At 39.0% G+C, this 21,456-nt stretch overlaps 1 long non-coding RNA gene across 1 annotated transcript in view; it reads right to left on the reverse strand.

Annotated features, from left to right (window-relative positions):
* LOC123001352 (uncharacterized) overlaps positions 1 to 13,919 on the reverse strand; it is a 227,178-nt gene extending 213,259 nt beyond the window's left edge. The window contains exons 1-2 of the long non-coding RNA XR_006410150.3: positions 13,853 to 13,919; positions 8,468 to 8,562 (exon numbers count right to left, since the gene is read on the reverse strand). This is a non-coding gene — a long non-coding RNA (uncharacterized LOC123001352). The remainder of the gene's footprint in view (positions 1 to 8,467; positions 8,563 to 13,852) is intronic.
* Positions 13,920 to 21,456: the final 7,537 nt, after the last annotated feature.

The raw sequence follows: 21,456 nt of genomic DNA on the forward strand, positions 1-21,456 counted from the left end.
CAACTCGGTAGAGGCCTGCAGAGGCAGAGCCCCTCCACAGCACAGAGGATAGATCTAAGCACACCCTCTCTGTAGGCAGGCAGATCTGAAAATACCGGCACAAGCTACTAAAGTGAGTGGAAAGGGACATGAGAGTTTCCTTAGGTACTTAAAATAGTCGATTTCTTGATCTGCAGTGATTTCATGAGTATATAAATATGTAAACATCTGTCAGGTTATACACTTAAGAGTTCTGTATTCTCCACATGTAATAGTCCACTAGGGCTGCCATAACAAAAATTCAAGAGATGGGGGTGGCTTAAGCAATTGAGAATTATTTTCTTACAGTTCTAGAGGCTGGAAGTCCAAAGTCAAGGTTCTCCTGAGGCCTGTCTCCTTGGCTTGCAGAGGGCTGACTTCTCCATTGTCCTCACATGGCCTTTTCTCTGATCTCTTGATCTTCTTATAAAGAGACTAGTCCTATTGGAATAACGCCCCTCCTTTGTGACCTCATTTAACCTTAATTACCTTTTTAAAGGCCCTATCTCCAAATACAGTCACATTGGGGGTTAAGTCTTCAACATACTAATTTGAGGGAAGGGGTACGCATTTCAGTCCATTGCACCATATATGGTATATTTCAAAAACAAAGTTTAAATTAAAAATAAATAAAAGAAGCAAATGTTCATAAAATGAGAACATTAATAAACACAGAGACTGAATTCACTGTATGAGTTTAAGATGTCCTATTCTTTCTGAGAAAAATATTGATAGGGAAAAGAGTACAAGAGAACTGGAAGCCTATGGAAGAAAAGGTAGCAGAGGGACCAAAGCAGGTTGGGAGGGATCTGGAAGCAAAGATTAGTTTTTACTCCTTACAGGTAGAAATTAGTTTCGGAGAGACTAAGCTGCCTTGTCCTAGAACCCGCTGGGTGGTGTCCACTTTGTGATGAGAGGGAGGGAAAACAAAGGGGGAATGGGGCTCGCCCTAGGGGAGGCAGCTGGGGGACAGCAGCAAGAAGGAGATAAGAGAGAGACCAACCAAGAATGGGGGAGGAGAGGAGAGAGGGAGGAAGGAAAGGGAGAGAGGTGGATAGGGAGAGGGCTGAATAAATATAATTCCACAAGAGACCAAGATAAGGCTTCATGTTTAAGTAAATGAATTGTGGAGGCTGACCGCCTTGGTTTCTGTCCCAGCTTAGTTACTTAAGTGCTATGTGACCATGGGGAAGTCACGAAATTTCTCCGTGCCTCAGTTTCTTAATCCATCAAATGAAGATTACTACCTACCTCATATGATAATCTGTAGACTCGGATGAGGTAACGCGTATGGCTTGGCACATGTGTAAGCAAGTACTCTGTAAACGTCTACTGTTAAAGACTTCCATCTGGGATCCAAGGTACAAACGGGAATGAGGACCTCCCTGCCTCCGAAGACCTAGCGAACACGCACGGCTTGGAAATAGTCTGATCCCGTGTACACTCCCATGCTCGCTTCTCCTGCTGGGCCTAGATTTGTATAATTACAGCCGAACATAGCAAGCCTAGACAGATGGCTCTGCTTAGCTGTGCTGAGGCGGCTGGGAAGTGCACGGTAGTTCTCATGTGATTTTATTTAAGCCTGCTATCTCCCCGCATAGACCTAATTTCCCATCTAGGAAATAATGATATCCTGCCTTCTCATGATAAGGCTAAGTAAGAAGTCTGCAGTCCTCAAATGCGATTTTTCTACATGGGTTATCTTGCTTGCTTTTTTTCATTGAAACAGCCAAAGAAAATCCAGCAAAGACCATTTTATTCCCCTCCGCTGTGCTACAGACTGATAGATCACACGAACCCCTGAGGGGGGAGCCTTTCTGAAATCTGAGAGTGCCGGTGTTTTGCTTATTTTCTATGTGGGTGCTTTTTTCCTTGCCAATGCATATCTCCAGAGACCACAAGACCGTGCGGTAACTGGGAGCTGAAAAACCACAGGTTATGTTTACTGCGTGTGTTTATTAAAAGGTGTTAACAGCTAATTGCATAGCATCACCCACTTAAACCTCTCACACGGTATTATTACCTTGCGTCTGAGGAATGTCTCCTTGGCATAGATTTTTAATAGCTTCCATGAAGAATATGGTCCTGTAGGAGATGCCAGATTTGTGGCTTCATCCCCTGCAATTCAGATGGCAGACAGGATGTGGTTCAGCAGTTATGGGGGATGCAGTGAGTCAGCTATGGAGACAAATGTTTCCATGGTGACCTTCCCCATTCATTCAGTGCGAGGCCTCCGTATACCCATGAGGATTAATGACATGGCATTAACACTGATAATCATAATGAAGAGAGCTGTCTGAGAGTGGGGCAACCCAACCCTGACATTTGTGAGGAAACAGGACGGAGGAATTTAGCCAATGTGTAGAGGAAGAAAATATTGAACTACAGGGAAAGGAAATCCATTTCTTTTCTCCTTTATAGAATAGTTTTCCTGCCAGCATAGACTCTGCTGCTGACAGACTTCTATAGTCTCCCCTCTGGGAATTCTCTTAGTATCACAATAAAATAGGGGTGAAAATAAATAACCCAAGAAGTGATTCACTAAAAGTCAATGGAACCAAGATGAGAGAATACGGAAGGGATGCACGCTAAAACTCTACTCAATTACCATGTTTTATTTGTTCAGTCGTTTGTTTAAATACTTTTAAATGTTTCTTAGGAAATCCTTTTAGGAAAAGTCTTTTGACTAGGAGACTTCTCTTTTTCTACAGCTTCATGGCACCACTTTTGTTCCTTTCAGGGGAAAAACATTCTTTTCATATTGTGCTAATAGAGCAACGTGTTATTTCGGTTACAGAGATGTAGGGCATTATACAGACTGATAACGTGAAACATTAGGAGCCTACACTCCAGCTCAGATGCCAGCCTGGGTAAAATTATAGACAGAAAGATTACGTTTTCCCAGCGCAGGATGCAGATACTCCCAGGCTCTCAGAGGACCGGGCTTTGTGATTTAGTTAGAGGTTTGCATGGTTATCTCTGTTATTAAATTTCAAGATTCCATGGAGCAGAAACTTGATCTTCTTCATGTTTGGCATTGCCAGCTCCACTCCCAAAACACACACACACAGACAAATAAACACAGGCACACACACACACTAATCTAGCCTCCTTCTTTACACACCACACACCACATGACCACATTTCTGTTAAATAAATGGATTTGATCAGCCACATAAAACCTCAGATGAAGCAATGAAGTACTTTGTATATGAAGTTCAAGAAATCCATAAAGTCAAATTATGATGGTTTTGAAAACTATGTAGCACTGTTTTGCTTCCTTAAATGTTTAGACAAGTGGATTTGACACAAATACAATAACGCCTAAAAGGCAGTAAATGAAAACATGTGTGAAAAAAACCAAGGGGCTCTCAGGGCAGCCCAAATTATTCAGATTGATTATATGATGTCTGCAGCATGCTGATGCCCGGACCTACCGTGGCATTTATTAATCCATCAAATATTTATTGAGCACCTACTTTAATAGCTATTTCCTCTGTGCCAAGCACTATCCTAAGTGCTTTTTGCATATGAACTTATTTAATCTTCCCTAAAAGGTAAACACTCTTACTAAAATACCTATTTTTCAGGCAAGTACACCGAAGTACAAATAATTTAAGTAACTTGCCTGAATTCGCACAGACAGCAGGGGTGGAGTCATCAATGGAACCAGGCAGCCTGGCTCCAGATCAAGCTCTCAACCGCTGCTCAAGACTGCCGACCTTTGGGCTAGAAACTGGGAATAAAAAATAATCAAGAGGTACGTACATTTTCTGTGTTTTCATAAAGCTTAGCATCTGGAAGGAGAGATATGCTGAAAAGAACCAGTTCAATCTGCAGCAGCAAGTACTGTAAGAGGCAAGGAAGAGCTCTAGGGGCAGGGCATAGGGAGTAGGAGGCTCGTCATTATGAGGAAAAGATAAAGAGAGTAGATGAGGTGAGTGCCATTTTCCTGATGACCTTGTTCCCGATGGTCTTTGGTGATGAGGTATGAATGGCTCAGCCAGAGCGTTGTCAGATTCAGGAGAGAACCTTTCCAAGTAGTTCCTAAGATCAGCTGATGAAATGTGCAAGACATACTCTAGTCTATGTGCCACAGAAAGAAAGCATCTGATGGACAGGGACTGTCACACCAGGTAGGATCTGTCGACAGAGACTGTTGGAAGGGACAGTATCTCCATGAAGCCGGAAGTGTAGGTACAGACATTCTAGAGAACAGCATAGTCAACAAAGGATACGGATACATTTTGCTAGGGTTAAAGAGAATGCCATAGATATGAGACACCAAGGAGCCCAAGCATCTGCTAAAGTCCCTCTAAAAGTCAGTCTAACTCTTGACAATTTATTACACATTTTTGCTCATCATCATAAGAGTAATACATACTGAGGGCTTTGTATGCACCAACCTCTATGATAAGAGTAGGGGAGAAGTATTATTATTGTTACCCTGATTCAAGTTATAGTAGAGTTAGGATATAAGCCTAGTTTATTCCAAAGCTACATCTTATAGTAACTATGGTTTGTCTCCCAAATTCTTGTTGTTACTGGCAAATGAGATGAAACTAATACCAGTTCACAAGTAGGAACCAGTGACTAACTGGATCTGAACGGAGGGCTTGATTGTACAACCCCCCGAAGAAATTTGTCGCTTAATGCCACTGATACCCCTGTGTAAAGGGTGATAGTCAAATCTATGGGGACACATTGAAAAAAAAATTGCAAGATTTCTCACTTCGTTTTTATGAATTTCAATTACTGGTTGGTTAGTTTCTTTCATACAACTGTTAATTACAACAGGATATCCAGGGGCAGGGCAACATGGAGGTCAAGAGAAGCACTAAAATTGGGGAGAAACGTATCTTAAAGGTAACCCATTTCCTTAAATGGGTTAACAAAGAAGAATCAGGAGAACAGAAATAAATACGGGAAGTCACAGCAAGTCAGGAGGACCCGGCCAACAGCTTTTGGATGATCAGCAGAAATGAAAGGGGAAAAGCAAGATGTGTTGACCAATGAGCAGGCTGTCAGGAGAATCAAAGAAATGTAGACAGTGGGGAAGAGACCAGGCAGGACTTATCTGACATGAAGCCAGGACTGGACCCTGGGCTGAGTAGCCTGCTCCCCACCTCTGCTTCTTTCGTTCCCTCTCCCCCTGCAGCTACGGCATAGGATGAGAGCAAGAAGCACGAACCAGGAGTCAATCTGGGGGTGGGGGCACTAGGTGAGCCTACTGAGTTAGTTTAAATGGTTAATAGAGGCACCGAGGTGGTCCTTGCATGTTTCTTATGAGTCCCCTCAAGTGGCTGATGTCTTTTAAGACTAAAATACTTTTATTTTTAAGAAAGTGTTGAAAAATCATTCTTAAAGTCTTCTGGCTCGCTTGGGAGTCACGAACGTTAATGCTACCCAGGACTTTCCTCCTGCGGCTTTGCAATTGCAGTGTAACTCACTTTCTGCATGCTGTTCTGACCATCACTACTTTCACGCTCTTCAAACAGACCAAAAGGTGGCATCTTTGGGGATCATGTCAAGTACATATTGCCCCTGACATCCATATTTAAAGGCAAACCATACATGCCCTGAATTGTACCTTTATATGTGATTATAGTTACTTTACAGCATATCAGCTTGTCCCTCCTGCCTCAAAGCTAGGATTGCTAAATATTGGGGAAAGGGATTCTAACATTCTTTATAAAATAGGGCAATGCTTGGATAAATATATGTTTAACATCTAGGCACATTACCTAACTCTACCATTCCTTTTTTAAAATATAGGTTCAACATAAGATTGTTTCACTCAAATAACGTACTCACCCCTTTGAATACCTATACCTGAAAGCGTTTCAAGAAGAGTCCTCAAAACTAACCAGTTCACTAATATTGTGGACTAGAAAATAACTTCCTTATTTTAACAATGGGAAGCATTTTTATGACCTGTAGTACCCTGGGTGGTACTTTTGGGAATTATGAAACAAGAATTTCCTTCCCTGTTTGCAAACCTCTAGCTCTAAGTTATTGCCCTTCGTCTTGGTGCTCCTGGCTGGCTTATTAAGGATTTGATGTATTGTCTTTTGTCCTTTTGGCTCCTGTCACTGTCTTTACTTCCCTGTTCTTTTTCTGGTATCTACTTGGTTCTGGAGTCTCTTTTTGGTCACTTTTTCTCTTTTGTACAAAATGTTGTCTTGTCTTTTCAGCATTTCAAAAGGCCTCCCCAGTGACTTGAATTTGAAGAAAGCTGCAGGGTCGTAGCTCAGTGGAAAGCTTAGAATGACAGCGAAATCCCTAAACAGGGACTACTCTTTCTGAATAGGGAAACCTAAAAATAAAAGCTGTCTGCAGCTGGGACTGTGTGCCAAGACAACTATCACTGAAATGCAGAGGAAATCGAAAACGTAAATAAAAAATAACCTTGCTAGAAAGGACTAAGGTGTTAAATTGGTGCCAAGGTAGAGACCCGGGAAAGGCCGACTTCCCAGTAAGTGGTTTATCGCCCACAGATAGTTTAATGTGGTGGAAGTTTGACTCATCCAAGAAATGTCATCCCCAAGAAGGAAATGCAGGGAAACAGCAAAGAGGCTCTAAGTCAGTCTAACTTCTCCAAAACTGAAGGGCTCCACCGTTCCCTATGCACCTCCCTCGGCTTTTCTTACTTCCACACAAGCAGCTTGGAGCATTTATTGTTGGTTTTTCCACCAGCTCTTGCTTCCTTTGAATGGCAATTCTTTTAAACAGTCAGTCCCAATGCCGAGTGTCCTCCTCCCGACTCTGTTCTTCCTTGGACTCCAATTTCACGTCATTCCAGTTTGGGGCTCCTCTCATCCCACCCTAACTGACATTTCAATGCATTATGCCCTCCCGTTTTTCAACCCCTCCCTCTGAATCGCGTCTGTCATTCTTGCATAGTTTCACTTCCTTTTCTCCCGACTTTGGACCACCCGCTGCCTTATCCCCTGTTTGTACCCATTGGGCAAATCCCAAATCTAAATTTAGTACCTACACCCAGGCTGTGATAACATTGGAGGAGAAATAAGCATAGGTGCGGCTAATGCTGAGGCCACTAACGGTGTACCCTTGTCTCTGCAGCTGGGCCATCCATATGCTTGGCAAGCTCGTGTGGCAATCCCCCTTTCAGCTCCCCCAACTATAAGCCACCAGTGTTGTCCAGATCTTCACCAAGTTTTACAATCCTCTTTCTTCTAGATGTGCTATTATTTTATTAGCATGTGCTCTTATGTGAAGCAAAGTGGGACTCTGCCACACACAGGACCACGGAATCATTTCTACCCACCTGGGCCGTCATGCTGTTTCTACCGCGTAGTCGATCGCCTCCTCTGGCTTTCCCTCAGATGGTAGCACCATCCTTCCTCATTTAGCGAGAAAAAACCATCTCTCAAAACTAAGTTCTCCTCTAGCTACGTTCCGTGTTTTCTCCTTTCATGGTTAAGAAAACTTCACTTCAGGGGCGCCTGGGTGGCACAGCGGTTAAGTGTCTGCCTTCGGCTCAGGGCGTGATCCCGGCGTTATGGGATCGAGCCCCACATCAGGCTCCTCCGCTATGAGCCTGCTTCTTCCTCTCCCACTCCCCCTGCTTGTGTTCCCTCTCTCACTGGCTGTCTCTATCTCTGTCGAATAAATAAATAAAATCTTTAAAAAAAAAAAAGAAAAGAAAACTTCACTTCACTTACCATCTTCGTTTACTCATTCACTTCTCATTCATTTTAAATATAATTCTCTAACATCATCTTTCAAAGAATACGTGTGCCTATTTTAAAAGACTTACGTGGTACCCCTGAAACTAATGTCACACTGTGTGTCAACTCTACTTCGATTAAAAAGTAATTAATTAATTAAACCTTTAGAAAGATTAAAAAATAAACGTTAAAAATTTTTCAAGATTTAAAAAATAATACCATAAAAATAAAAAATAAATAAAAAAGACTTCCACTAAAGAATAGTAATTTCCAGATACGCCTCTGGCCACCTCCCAGTTTAGCTACTCCTGGGCCCCTCTTTTAACACTTCAGGCCAACTGAACACTGCCATTCTCTTCATCAACGGATATTTTGTCATTTCTCATGTTGATAGCAGAGATTCTCCAGTGTCTGACAGAGAGGACACGCTTTCTGAATTCTTGTGTATCTGAAAAACCTTGCTCTTCTACCCTCATACTTGACTAATAGTGGTCTGGTTATTGAATTCTGTGTTTAACAGCAATTTCCCTCAGATTTTAAAGGCACTACTCCAGTATCTCTAGCATCCAGGGCGACTACTGAGAAGTTCAATGTTATTCATTCCACCTCAGAACACTCAAGTGAGGCATCGTCTACACCCACAGGTTTCTGTTTCCCCCTCCCCCGCCCAGAGGGTAAATACCAAACCTTCCTTTTGGCCCCAAGCAAGACCTGCATATTCTGCTGCCTTTGTTCTCTTAACATTTAAATGCACTTACTTGTTTCCATGGCTTCTATAAGCACTTCTTAATCATAGAACACCTCCCTTTCCTCTTCTTACTCCGTGTTGCTAGCACAGTGTCAGCACTGGATGCTGTTGAATGAACAAATGACTCACTGAACACATGAGGGAAGGATTATAAGAGTTTGTGCATTTTAAGTTGAGGTGGGCAATTTTAAGGTGGTAAATCTGTTCAAAAGGAAGTGATATCTTAAACCGAGAAAGTTAAACTGAGATGAAAATGTAAAGATTATATCGTAAAGAAACATCTAAGAATTAGCAAAAAGATCCCATCAAGATTTCTAAATATAAATTGGATCGCTGTGTACACATTTTTCCCTGTTTTCTGGGGAAACCTAGATTGTCATGCAATCTATAGCTGATTGGCACAGGGCGCTCACCGACCTCTGACCAAGCAGGAGAGGCCAGCGTGAGAGGGTCTTCTCTGAACAAATAAAATGCAAATGCAAACATGTTTGATCATTTCGGAGTAATGGATTTAAAATTCTAAAAAATATAAGTCCAAGGCAGAAAAAAAAAACAGTCTTTTAAAAATCAGTGTTTTAATGATGAACAGTTTTGGTCAATTAAAGTTTAGACTAATTGCTATGGTGATTTTGGAAAAGAATGAAGTTAATGAGTTCCTGAATGTCAACTGCAATTTTTGAGTACTTTTAATTTGCAATCTCTTTATTTAATGGAGAAAGCATTGAAGACTCACTCTGAATGTATTCAAACTGCATTTTAGATTTTACAGCTGTACTTTAGCATAGGAATTTTATTTTACTATAATATCCACTCGTTTTTAGAAGTCAAGTCTTAGAAAGTCTCCTTTAGGAGTCTCAAATCATGCACTCTCAGATTCCAAAAATAACTTTGCTCCACGTTATACAGGATAAGAATCTGGCCTGATAGACGAATCCTCTGATCTAGAGGAAAACAGTTGACAGATTGCTTGACCTAGCAAATCATTCAGATAACTCTGCTAGGAGCAATGGCCCTGCCATTTTTTTTAAATATGAATTTTTGATTCATATCAATTCTCACTGAAGGAAACTTTGAGGAAAATGCCTAAGGATTTTTGAATTCACTCTAGTTTAAATGTCTTATTTCAAGTAGAAAGCAATCCCGTCTCTTTCCTACTTTTGCAGAGGCAAGTGGGGGAAGGAAGAAGAGTGACAATTTGTCTTCTCCTTCCTGCTTTAGATATTAATTGCAATAAATGTAAAACTACAGCCCAGCCACCTACACATTTCAATCTTCTTCAGCCTAGACACCTACCTGCAGGTCAATAGCTAGGAATCCTCACAAACTATGTGCATACATAAATAATTGGTGCCTTTCCTCACACTTTAGAATTTTGCTTTTCATTTCCTAGTATTGATGTCTGCAGAGAAAGGAGTGAAATGACAGTACAAAGTCCAAGGCACCAATCACGTGAGCCCAATCACACACGGGAAAGAAGTAATGAGCTGATTTTTCTCGTTTTTTTCTGCCTGCATTTTCCCCTCTTGATTTTTTAGCACCAAGGTAATATTTGAAATATCAGGGGGAAAAAATGCACCAAAATAAAAACATGAAAAGCCAAAAAAAGGCATCAAATCAAAGGGTGCCTTTCTGCGTCTGCATTTTAGATTCACGCTGCCAATTATTTCAGGCCCAGGAAACACAGAGATGCAAGGTTTATCTACTCTACAAATGCATTATTTTCCCCTTCGTTGTCAAGGTGGCAGACAGCCCTCAAACAAGCACAAAAATATGTATTTGCAATGTTTTTATATTCCATTAATGGTTTACTACTCTCACAATCTCTAAATCGAACTACTATAGAAAAATACCTGCCCTATGGTTCCTCTCTCTCTCTCTGTACCTTGCAATTGAAAGGCTCTACCAAGAAATGCCACTAGTTCTGAGGCTTTTAGTTGATGTACATCAGACTGATTTAAGAGCTTTGACCTTTTCCTGACTAACTCGGGGCACTGATCTTTGAGGTAAACTTTACTCAAGATAAACAACATACACAAATGAGAGGTTCGAAACAATTGAGCGCTAGAGGGCATTACATTTAACAAGTAATATGTAGGTAATGGTCCCTGTTATCTACCGATCTATTATGATAAATTACATCTAATTGTCCGTGTTTTTACAATGGACATTCGTGTACTCTTTCCTCTATCAGTATTTGAGGCAAACAAACCAGTTTTAAGAGAGAGATGGCACCCCTCTCTAGTAGTGATTGGTTCAGAACAATGGAACGTTCAGTGACACCTCTGAAATGGTCTTAGACTCTTTCCACACAATAGCTCTGTAGACGATGTGTGTTCACAATCTCTTCCTGTAAACATTTAAATAATTTTTAAAAATAACATCATGGTGTCTAAATGATAATTTTACATTTTAGAAACAGAAGGACCTTCAGATTTTGCAGACAAATATCTTCTTTTGACATAAGAGAAAGAAGGACCTGAGCAATGAAATGATCCACCCAAGGTCAAACCTGGAGTCAGTGAACAAGTCAGACCCAGCAAACAAAGACTTCCCGTTCAGCACATAGTCATCAATGCTCCATCACGTTGAGATGTCAGAATGTTGTTGTTGTCTTTCAAATCTTATTTTCTCCCTAAGAGTTTACATGTATTTATTTATTCTTAAAATTTACTTATTTATTTTTAAGCAACCTAGACACCCAACGTGGGGCTTGAACCCACGAACCCAAGATCAAGAGTTGCACGCTCTTCTGACTGAGCCGGCCAGGCGTCCCTCCAGCAGTTTATATTTATTAAAGCATCCTTTCATGGGTTCTGTCCTCACCAATTCTCTAAAATATAAGCTTTTATTTTCAAAATTCAAGGTTTTGGGTTTGGTTTTTTTTTTTTTATTAAAATAAGGACTTTCTGCAGAAGACTTAAAGGTTTTATACATTATGAAAGAATAACTTAGAATTTGGAAACTGGCTTTAGAACTGTAGGAATGGCAGTGTGTGTGTCCCCTGAAAATCCATTTGGCATTCAAGATGTTTATTCACCAAGAGTTTAAGGGTACTTCATTATACAATGCCAAAAGTTTACATGCATGATTGACATTTGTGTCTAGGTTTTTTTCTCCTTTCCTTTTTTAAAGCCCAGTTGGTATTTGGTGACAAGTAGAAGACTACAAACTCAGTGAGGAAAAAAATCTTTCAAAAATAAGGAAGTTAGTGACTTGATGTTTCCTCAGAGGTTTTTTAGACTATTTAAAGAAGAAGTCACAAATTTGTATTTTTGGGAACTGACTCTGGCCCATTGACCTGATTTATGTAATTGTGTTCGATTTACTTTTTAAATGTGAATATCTTTGTAAATACTGTTAGTTTTATTTTGGAAAAGAGTATTTTCGGGGCGCCTGGGTGGCTCAGTCAGTTAAGTGTCTGCCTTCAGCTCAGGTCTTGATCCCAGGGTCCTTGGGATTGAGTCAATATCTGGCTTCCTGCTCAGCAGGGAGCCTGCTTTCCCCTCTCCCTCTGCAGCTCCCCCTGCTTGTGCTCCCTCTCTCTCTCTCTCTGTCAAATAAATAAATAAAGTCTTAAAAAAAAAAAAAAAAAGAAAGAAAAGAAAAGAAAAGAGTATTCTGTTGGTGATATTGGACCCTATGTCTAATGATTTATTAGACTCTAAGCAAAATATTAATGAAAGTTATTGAGACGACTGCAGGGGACTTTTTCATTGTACAAAGTATAAAATAGGATATTTTAAGATATATTTATAGATGCAAATGCCTCAATACTTACTGTGCATCACTAGTGAGAATAAAGACTACAGATTTAAGAGATCAAACCATAGGAGATCAACAAAGCCATCAAAATTTCCCCAATTAACAAATGTATTAATGGATCATCCTGTATAACCTAATTTAATTGTTATTCTCTTGTCATAAAATAAGAAGTGAATTACACAGATACACACACACAGGCCTGGTGTTCTGTATTGAAACATACGTGTAAGGGACTTCCACACTGAGTGATCATCAGTCCTGCCCTTATACAGACTGTACCCAGCTGTGGCTCGTGGCTCTGTGATGGAAGCTGCTCTCCATGGGGTACAGCTTTGTTTGTAGACCTCTGTTCTAACAGTTCTAATGATGCTTTTCATCATAATCGCAAAGCATTTAATTGACAGCGCAATTTAGGCAACAGAGTCTAGATCAAGACAGATTGAAACCTAAGACAGTTAATACTGATCTAGAAAACATAGAGGATATGCAAACAACAAAATCATAAGCAATGAGTAATTACAAAGATAAAGTTTAGCAGTTTCGCTGTATTTCTGTTCGGGATAAGGACATTTTGGACAACCCACCTTTGATTGCTAAATGCTATAAAGGGCCATCAGGTGCTATTATTGCCTCCCTGAGCTCTTATTACTCTGAAACTCATGTTTCTCTGGCACTGCATCACTGGATAGGGGGGTAAGACGGGGTGGGGCATATACGGAAAAATAAATAAATCCAAAGAGTCACTTTCATACAACAACATTTAAGTCAGCACATAACATATACACAGCTAATTACCAAAGAACTTTCATCCTTCATACAATAACAAATGACTATAATTGAGAAGCATTTTTTTACATTCCTTAAAGACTTGATTAAAAATATAAGAATAAAAATCTTTTGGAATAGGGTAAATAGCATTAAGAAATATATATTCAAGGAAATAATAACAGTAATAATGATGGTAATAAAAGCCTTTGCTATTAAATCTTCCTAATGTTATGTTAAACTCCTAATATTCTTTAAATGTCTTTTGGCTCTTATCAACAAACCTTTATTCCAAAAAGATAAGAAAAATTTGAGCATTTTCAGGTATTTGCATATTACAACGATAACTGGTTATCAGAAAGATGAAACTAAGGAGAAATGCAATGTTTTTGGAATGTTTTCTAATATAGACTAATATAGTTTAGTACCTAAAAGCTGCTATTTTAGATTCAAACAACATAGATCAATATAAAAAGTGGTAAATATTAAGGCTGTTACCCTCTGATGGTGACAACTTTAAATTCAGTTTTGTGTGCCTTAAGAAGGAAACAAAATAATTATGATTATAAAACAAAAAATTTGCCCTGAAATAAGGATTGCAACATGTCTAAGTTGGTAAGTTTTCTTCAAATTACACTCAGTTCTGCTTTAATGCAACATCTGTGTTTCTAAAAATCTCCACACTGTGGAAAAGAATGCAATTGGGGCATGATACTCAAAAAATTTGTCAAAAAAAAAATTTTTTTTTGTCACGTAGAACATTTTATAAAAAAGGAAAGAGAAGAACCTAGTAAAAATGGTAGCACAGTTTTACACTTGTTAAATAGATAAGAAATACATATATACTACAATAAATATGGCACTTTACCTAGAAAACGCCCCGAGGTTGGTTTGTGGAAGGGCTGCGGCTTGTGAGTTACTGTGAGGTGTTGGAAGGAAGGTCTTCTGAATCAGTGGGAAGTTGCGACACCAGATGTGGATTGGGGGGGGCTACTGACTGCGTGCACATTTTGCGTGTTCGATGAGGCTCAGCTGAGCTGTGTGCTGTTCCTTATGTTAAGGTTGAAAACAAAATGGCCTGTCATTTTACCAGCAAAAACGGGTTTACTGGGGAAGAGCAGTAATTACAATCCGGGACAAGCGAGCTAAATCACGGGCATGTTCACCAAACAAAGGAGAGGAATGCTCTTTTAGAGAGGAAAGTGAGAAGTTGGGGGACTGTTATCAACAAAAAGTTCCACGGAGTTAACTGGAGTTGAGGTATAATGGCTTCTTCACGGGCTGAACTGTGCCTGTCTCTCATTGGCTGGGTTATTGCCGGGGGAGGAGCAAAGCATTTCTTGCTCCTGCAGGGAGAGCAAAGCAGTATTGGCTTGCAAGGTCTGTCTCTTCCTGTTGGGTTTACAGTTGAAAGTTCCCCCTGCCAAACCTCCTGACATTATTTTAGTGAGATTTCCCTTTATTAATGTGCACACCTGCATTCACCTCATTTTTCTGGCAGATGAAATCATGTATAAGCAAATGCAAATGGCAAAGTTTGTCTCATGCTAAACTTCTTTCTTTTTTCTTAAGATTTTACTTTGAATTGATCTCTCCATCCAACGTGGGGCTGGAATTTACAATCCCCAGATCAAGAGAACGAACTGAGCCAGCCAGGTGCCCCTAAACTTGTTTTCTTAATAAATCAATTGCATTGGAACAAATTCACATTTTAAAATATGACTATTATAGCAGAACTGGCTGTTGGTTGAATCCAAAATCTTACTGGTATATACCAGAGTATAACAAAGAAATAACTTATCTGAGACTCAGTTGTCTGATACACCCCAATCTCAAATAGGAATTAAATGAAACTAAATGATCCTATCAAGTACACGTGGAAACTACAGGATAATGACAGTTGAAGTGACTGTTAGGCCAATGGGTCTCAAACTTTAACTTGATCAGAATCAACTGCAGTATTTGTTAAAACTCAGATTTGCCCCAGTCTCGGAGTTTCTTTTTTAGTCTTTGCATTTCTGAAGTTTCCCAGGAGAGGCCTGCCATGACTGGGGGTGTGTGCATATTTTGGAAACCACTTGGCTACACCATACCAACTACTGTAGAAAGCAGTTGCCAACACTGTGTCTCAGTACTTACATAAAGGAGAAAATCTGTTTTCATCATGGTTACCATTAAGAATGTAACTTTCTCACGAAGAAGATCCCAATAACCTTCCTCTAAATTTCTTTGCTCCAGTATTAGTAGCAAAACAAACAACAAAGAAAATATAAACAAATTTCCTGTTTAAGTTCATGCAGTACATCGGGCATTTGGATCACTTCCCAACAAGTATCTGTCATTCTCCATTATATAGAAACCACGCATCTCTGGTGCAACTGACTTCCTCCAAGGATGAGCCTTGATTAGAATAAATCAGTTAGGTTAAATTCATTTCCTCTGAGCATCCATGGTTTATTCAGAGGAAAACTTCAATGATTTGGAAAGCAATGGTTTCATTCTTTTCTATAAACCTGAATGGAGAAACAGGTCATCCCAGACAGCTGCTGGCAGCCATTAATAATCATAAGACAAGCCAGACGGAAGGCAAACCTAAAATTGCAGGAAACCAGAGCCAAGAAAATAACAGAAAAATAGAGCTGGATTTTTCACTGGACAGAACCTGAAGCCCACACAACTACTAAAACTTTCAACTACGTGAGTGGATTAAACCCTTTTAATTTTTAAGCCATTTGGAGTTGAGCTTCTCGTAACTTTAACCAAATGTTATATATATATAATAAATATATATTATATATATATAACAGAAACAAAAAACCTCTTACCTAAATATGTACAGACAAATGCAGGAAAAGACAAGAACTAGTAAGCAAATCAAGCAGCAAGCATATTGGAGGAATGTGAAGTCTCCATAGAAATCTACTGATAAACATTCTATGTAAAGTGAACTTTGGGGGCACCTGGGTGGCTCAGTCGGTTAAGTGTCTGCCTTTGGCTCAGATCATGATCCCAGGGCCCTGGGATCCAGCCCCACATGTCCTTGGGCTCCCTGCTCAGCAGGCTCTCTCTCCCTCTGCCCCTACCCCTCTGCTTATGTGCTCTCTCTCTCTCACTTTCTCTCAAATAAATAAATAAAATCTTTTAAAAAATAAATAAAGTGAATTTTGGCTATGTTTACATGCAAGCACCAAGATGTTGTTAGTAAGCATTCTAAAACAAAATATCAATTTCAGGTAGTATAACCTGAAAAAATCACCTAAAGGGTGAAAAGATACAAAGCATCCAGAACAATTAAGTGTAGAAGTTATTTCCATGGTCCCCTAGTTAAACTTGAGTTATCTATACAGAATATGAATATAGTCCCCAGTCTAGAGTGTAATGAGTCATTCTTAATAATTCTTTGATCAACATCATAAAATCTCAAGGAAAAGAATCGTTCCAACATATTCTTACATATAGATATCTGGACTGAGTAGAATTTGCCTATTATAACAGAGTTTTGGGCAAAGAGTGAGCAGAAACAGGCAGTCTTACTCCCACCCCAGTTACAAAAATTCATCTTAACCAAACTTAACTGGATATGCTGTACGTTTACCAACAAAAACCAAACACCTACCTTACCCTTACCCTAAAGACCTCAATAGCTTCTTAGAACAAAGTATAAGATGGTTATACTTTATCAGATTGTTTAGACTATTCATGGAGAAGGGCAATCTGAGTCCTGCTGACCATATGAGCCTCAAGGGCATTGCTATATTAGATGGGCTGTAATTTTGAGGTTTCTTCAAAACAGTATTGGGCAAGGGGCCCTCCACTAGGCTATCTACTGGCAAAGGAAACCATAAAAATATCCAGGGCAACCAGGGCAACATTCATGTATATACAAGAAGGATAACAAATGGTTTCATAGAAACAAAGTGTTTCCTATTAACAAAGTGCCGACGCTCTTTATGTGCCTCTCAACACGCAGCTTTCACACTTGGCAGGTGGACAAGAAACCTAAGGACTGAGTGTGTCCATGGAAAGTAAGTCATCAAACAATGAAGCTGCAGGAAAATTACTGGCATTTTAGAGTCCCCTGGAATATTTCTACAAAGCAGGTGACACTGTGGTCCCATTTACTCCTGCTTGCCAAACAGTAATAATGTCAAACCACTAAGTTTAAGAAGAAAGAGGATACCAGGCTACCTGGGTGGCTCAGCTGGTTAAGCATCGGACTGTAGATTTTGGTTCAGGTCATGATCCTAGGGTCACGAGATCCAGCTCTGAGTTGGGATCTGTGCAGAGCGTGGAGCGTGCTTAAGATTCTTTCTCTCTCTCTCTCTCCCTCTGCCCCTCTTACCCCCCCTCGCATGAACACTCTCTCTTTGAAAGAAAGAAAGAAAGAAAGAAAGAAAGAAAGAAAGAAAGAAAGAGAGAGAGAAAGAGGATACCTTTACAAGCTTTTGCGTGTATCAATCTGCTATCTTTTATGTAATAAAAACTGCACCATTAGAAATCCCATCCATTGAAAATAACATACTATGTACATTTGGGATAAAAAGTACAGCACAGGGAATATACTCAATAATATTGTAATAACTTTGTATGGTGACAGATGGTAGCTACATTTCCCATGGTGAGCATTTCATAATGTATATAATTGTTGAATCACTATGTTCTTCACCTGACACTAAAAGTATATGTCAACTATACTTCAATTAAAAATTTTTAAAAAATAATGTACACTTCTAGCTCTATGTTTACAGGTATGTATTAATGGATGGGTGGCTAGAGTCATGCTTTGATTTTCTGGATGTTGTTGGGTTTTTTTCTTCTGGTTGTTTTAACTTTGTTTTGGCATCTGCGATGTACTTTTTTAAAAGCCTTATCTGAATGATAGGTTCACCTAAGAAAATTGTAGAATATACTCTGAAAAGCAGAATGTGTTGCATAATATTTTTGTGATTTTGCTGCCTGCCACTGTCACTTCATTATTCAAACTGTATACCTGAGTGTTATTCAAAATATGAAATACTATTCAAAAATCGATTTAATGGGATATTAATCCATAAAGTATTAAACCATTTCTGTCATATTTATGATGAAATTTAAGGATTCCATTTGCCTAAAAGAATATAAAGAGATTAAGGAAATATTTGTCTGGTGTTTAACATAGAGATTTTTTTTTTTTTTTAATGAACATTGTTAGATTCCCAGTTCTACCATTACCAGCTGGATGACCTTGGACAAATAACCCAATTCCACACTATCAGGTACCAAGATCAGAGAGGAATCAATAAGTGCCACATAGACCCTTGTGAAGAACACATTAAATAATGACTATAAAATATTTTCTAAATTAAAAATTATTGAGGCAGTTTTATAATATTTAAATATCCTAGATTCAAGCAGCTCAGCTACTTATACCTGTGACCTTGAGAAGTCATTTACTTTGTTAAAGCCCAACTTCTGCATTTGTACATTGCAAAAGTAAAAAATAGTAATAACACCTACCCACCTATCTTATCTGTAAGATTCTAATGAAATTATATTCTCTAAAAGAGCACTGTCAACTGTAAAATATTACAAAATCTTTAAATAACAGGTGTTCTTGTCCCAATTGCACTAACATACATCCTTAAAACAGAGAGATTCTTCAGTTATTTATTAGATCATAAACTAAATGAAGTTAGGGATTCTGACTGTTTTGTTTCTTGATGTATCTTCAACTCCTAGAACAATGCCTGATACATAGTGGGTGTTCAATAAATATTAACATAAATATATGGAAAAATATATTAGTCTATATGTTAATAGTGACCGGTTGAGAAAAAAAGATAATGATTTTTGTGCTACTGAGAAATCAGCTGGCAATTAGAGTGAAGAATTTTCTGGAGGATAAGGAAATCATTAGAGAGAAAGAGGTGTATTTTCATTCCATGATTCACTTTGGAGGGGTGCCTGCGTGGCTCAGTCAGTTAAGCGTTCCACTTTTGATCTCAGCTCAGGTCTTGATCTTAGGGTTTCGAGTTCAAGCTCCATGATGGGCTCCACACTGGGTGTGGAGGCTACTTAAAACAAAACAAATCAAACGAAAATTGGGGAAAAAATAGCCGTATTATATTTCCCTTGGAGCCAAGAAGTACACTGGTTTTCTTCTACATAGGTGAGAAAGAAAACAAATACATGAAAATAAACTAAAAGTAATCATTCATTCAGCAACCTAGGGATCTCTTCAAGAAACAAAATGTGAGGTACTTCCTCATATTGTTACCCTCCTATATCTCTATCTGCATGTACACCTAAAGTTTAATTAAATAATTATTATTCATAATATTGACGCTCTATTCTCAAAGAAATGATAGTTATATGCAGTGTTGTCCTTACTAATACAGAGAGGTATGTAATATGTTTTATAAATACTTTTTCTTCATAAAAAGTATCACTACTTTTTACAGTTGTGGTACTTCCTCCAAACATTTTAATTAAGCATCCATTATGTGTCATGAAATATAAATTATTCAAAGATGAAATAAATATGTCCCATACTATAATGGAATTTATAATTCAATGAGAGAGAAAAAAAGATTAAACTTCTTTTATCCAGTCAATCGATTTTTCTAGACCATCAATAATTACATACTATGTTCATGTCGTATAAAACTAAACACAACTAAATCATATGATGTGCATCTGGTCAATATTCTGGATTTTCCTTTCTGGGAAGCTTTGCTATTTTTTTGGTCTTTTGTTTGGTTTTGTGTATTTTCTGTATGCATGAATGTATCAGTCCGAGTACTAGTATGTTATCATGTATTGTTTTCTAGCAGCTTCTATCCAAATATTCATCCACAGTTTATTATAATTATTAATTTACTTGTCCATCTCCCCAACAACTGTAGTCTGACTTTACTAAGATATGGATTATTGTTTGACTTTGTTTCTCTAATATGTGACACAGTACCTGGAATATTATATATACTAAATAAATGTGGAAAGAAGAAAGGAAGGAAGAAGGGAAGGGGATAAAAAGCCACGTGAATACATGTCACAGTTAACTGCAAATGATCGTGTGATCTGAACCTAGAAATTTTTATTTATTTATTTATTTTTAAATATTTATTTATTTATTTGTCAGAGAGAGAGAGTGCAAGCACACAGGCAGGGGGAGAGGCAGAGGGAGAAACAGGCTCCCCGCTGAGCAAGGAGCCTGACGTGGGGCTTGATCCCAAGACCCTGGGATCATGACCTGAGCCGAAGGCAGACGCTTAACCAACTGAGCCACCCAGGTGCCCCAAAACGTGGAGAATTTTTAATAGAACTAAATATATTGATGCCAAATTATGCTGGAGATTTAAGAACATAAAAAAAAACAAAAGAAACAAAGCTATAGGGGTAAGTTTTATACCAGGAATTAGATCACGTCTATCTACATACCTTAGAAAACATTATATATTCCTTTTGCCATAGGAACACCTGGGTGGCTCAGTTGGTTAAGTGTCTGACTCTTGATTTCAGCTCACGTCGTGATGTCAGGGTTGTGAAATCAAGCCCTGTGTCAGGCTCTGTGTGGGGCATGGAACCTGCTTAAGAGTCTTTCTCTCTTGTCCCTCTGCCCCACCCCCACTCTCTAAAAAAAATAAATAAAACACTCTCAGAGATGTTTAAAATACATATATTTAGGTATATATATATATATATTCTTTTGCCACATAAAGAGAAGTCAGAGCCTACTGAGCTGGACAGAGTCTAGTCTACAATACAAGTCACCATGAGCCATGAGAGGCTCAGGTTCCCACAGCCAGACTGAAGCAGAACATTGCAGCAATTACCTCGAAGACACAAGCAGTAGCGGGAGGAAGCGCTTAATCATCCTCTATTTATATCTTTTTGCCTAAACTACCTGGGCAATTGCTTTAACTCTCCATTTCTCATAGAATGTGGAGAGTTGGTGGACCTACAAATGGAAATTTGCCCAGTCTTAACCAAGGGTACTAGTCTCTTCATTATTAATCACCCCCACACTCTAAATAAACAACCAAACAACTAGAAACTCACCGAGAAAGGTTCTACCAAAATTACATGCCTGCTGCTTCCAGACTTGAGAAACAGAAACTGAAAAGAGATTGAAAGGAAAACAAAAGCACAAATAAAAAGCTAGCCTGGTGTCGTCCCACAGAGCAGGTTTTACTGGTGTAGCAGCGATCTCACCAGCCCTCCATGCGAGTGCTCGAGGGTTCCTCTCCAAGGGCACACCCCTGGGGATCTGGGACGGCTTCCCACCACCGTTCTGTCCACAGAGGGCATTTCTCATTCGTATCTGTTAGGACAGCTGGAAAGATATTATCTTACCAAAATAAACTTTTTTTTTTTTATTGAAAGTTATGATTGCACCTTCAGTACGGCCCAGAATGTGGTGTGTCAGCTGTGCTGTACGTTATTTTCCTATTACTATTCCAGGAAAGATCTCTATCAGTAACTGCCTGCAGA

This window comes from Ursus arctos, unplaced genomic scaffold (assembly GCF_023065955.2).
Source record: "Ursus arctos isolate Adak ecotype North America unplaced genomic scaffold, UrsArc2.0 scaffold_13, whole genome shotgun sequence".
Taxonomy (NCBI): Eukaryota; Metazoa; Chordata; class Mammalia; order Carnivora; family Ursidae; genus Ursus; species Ursus arctos.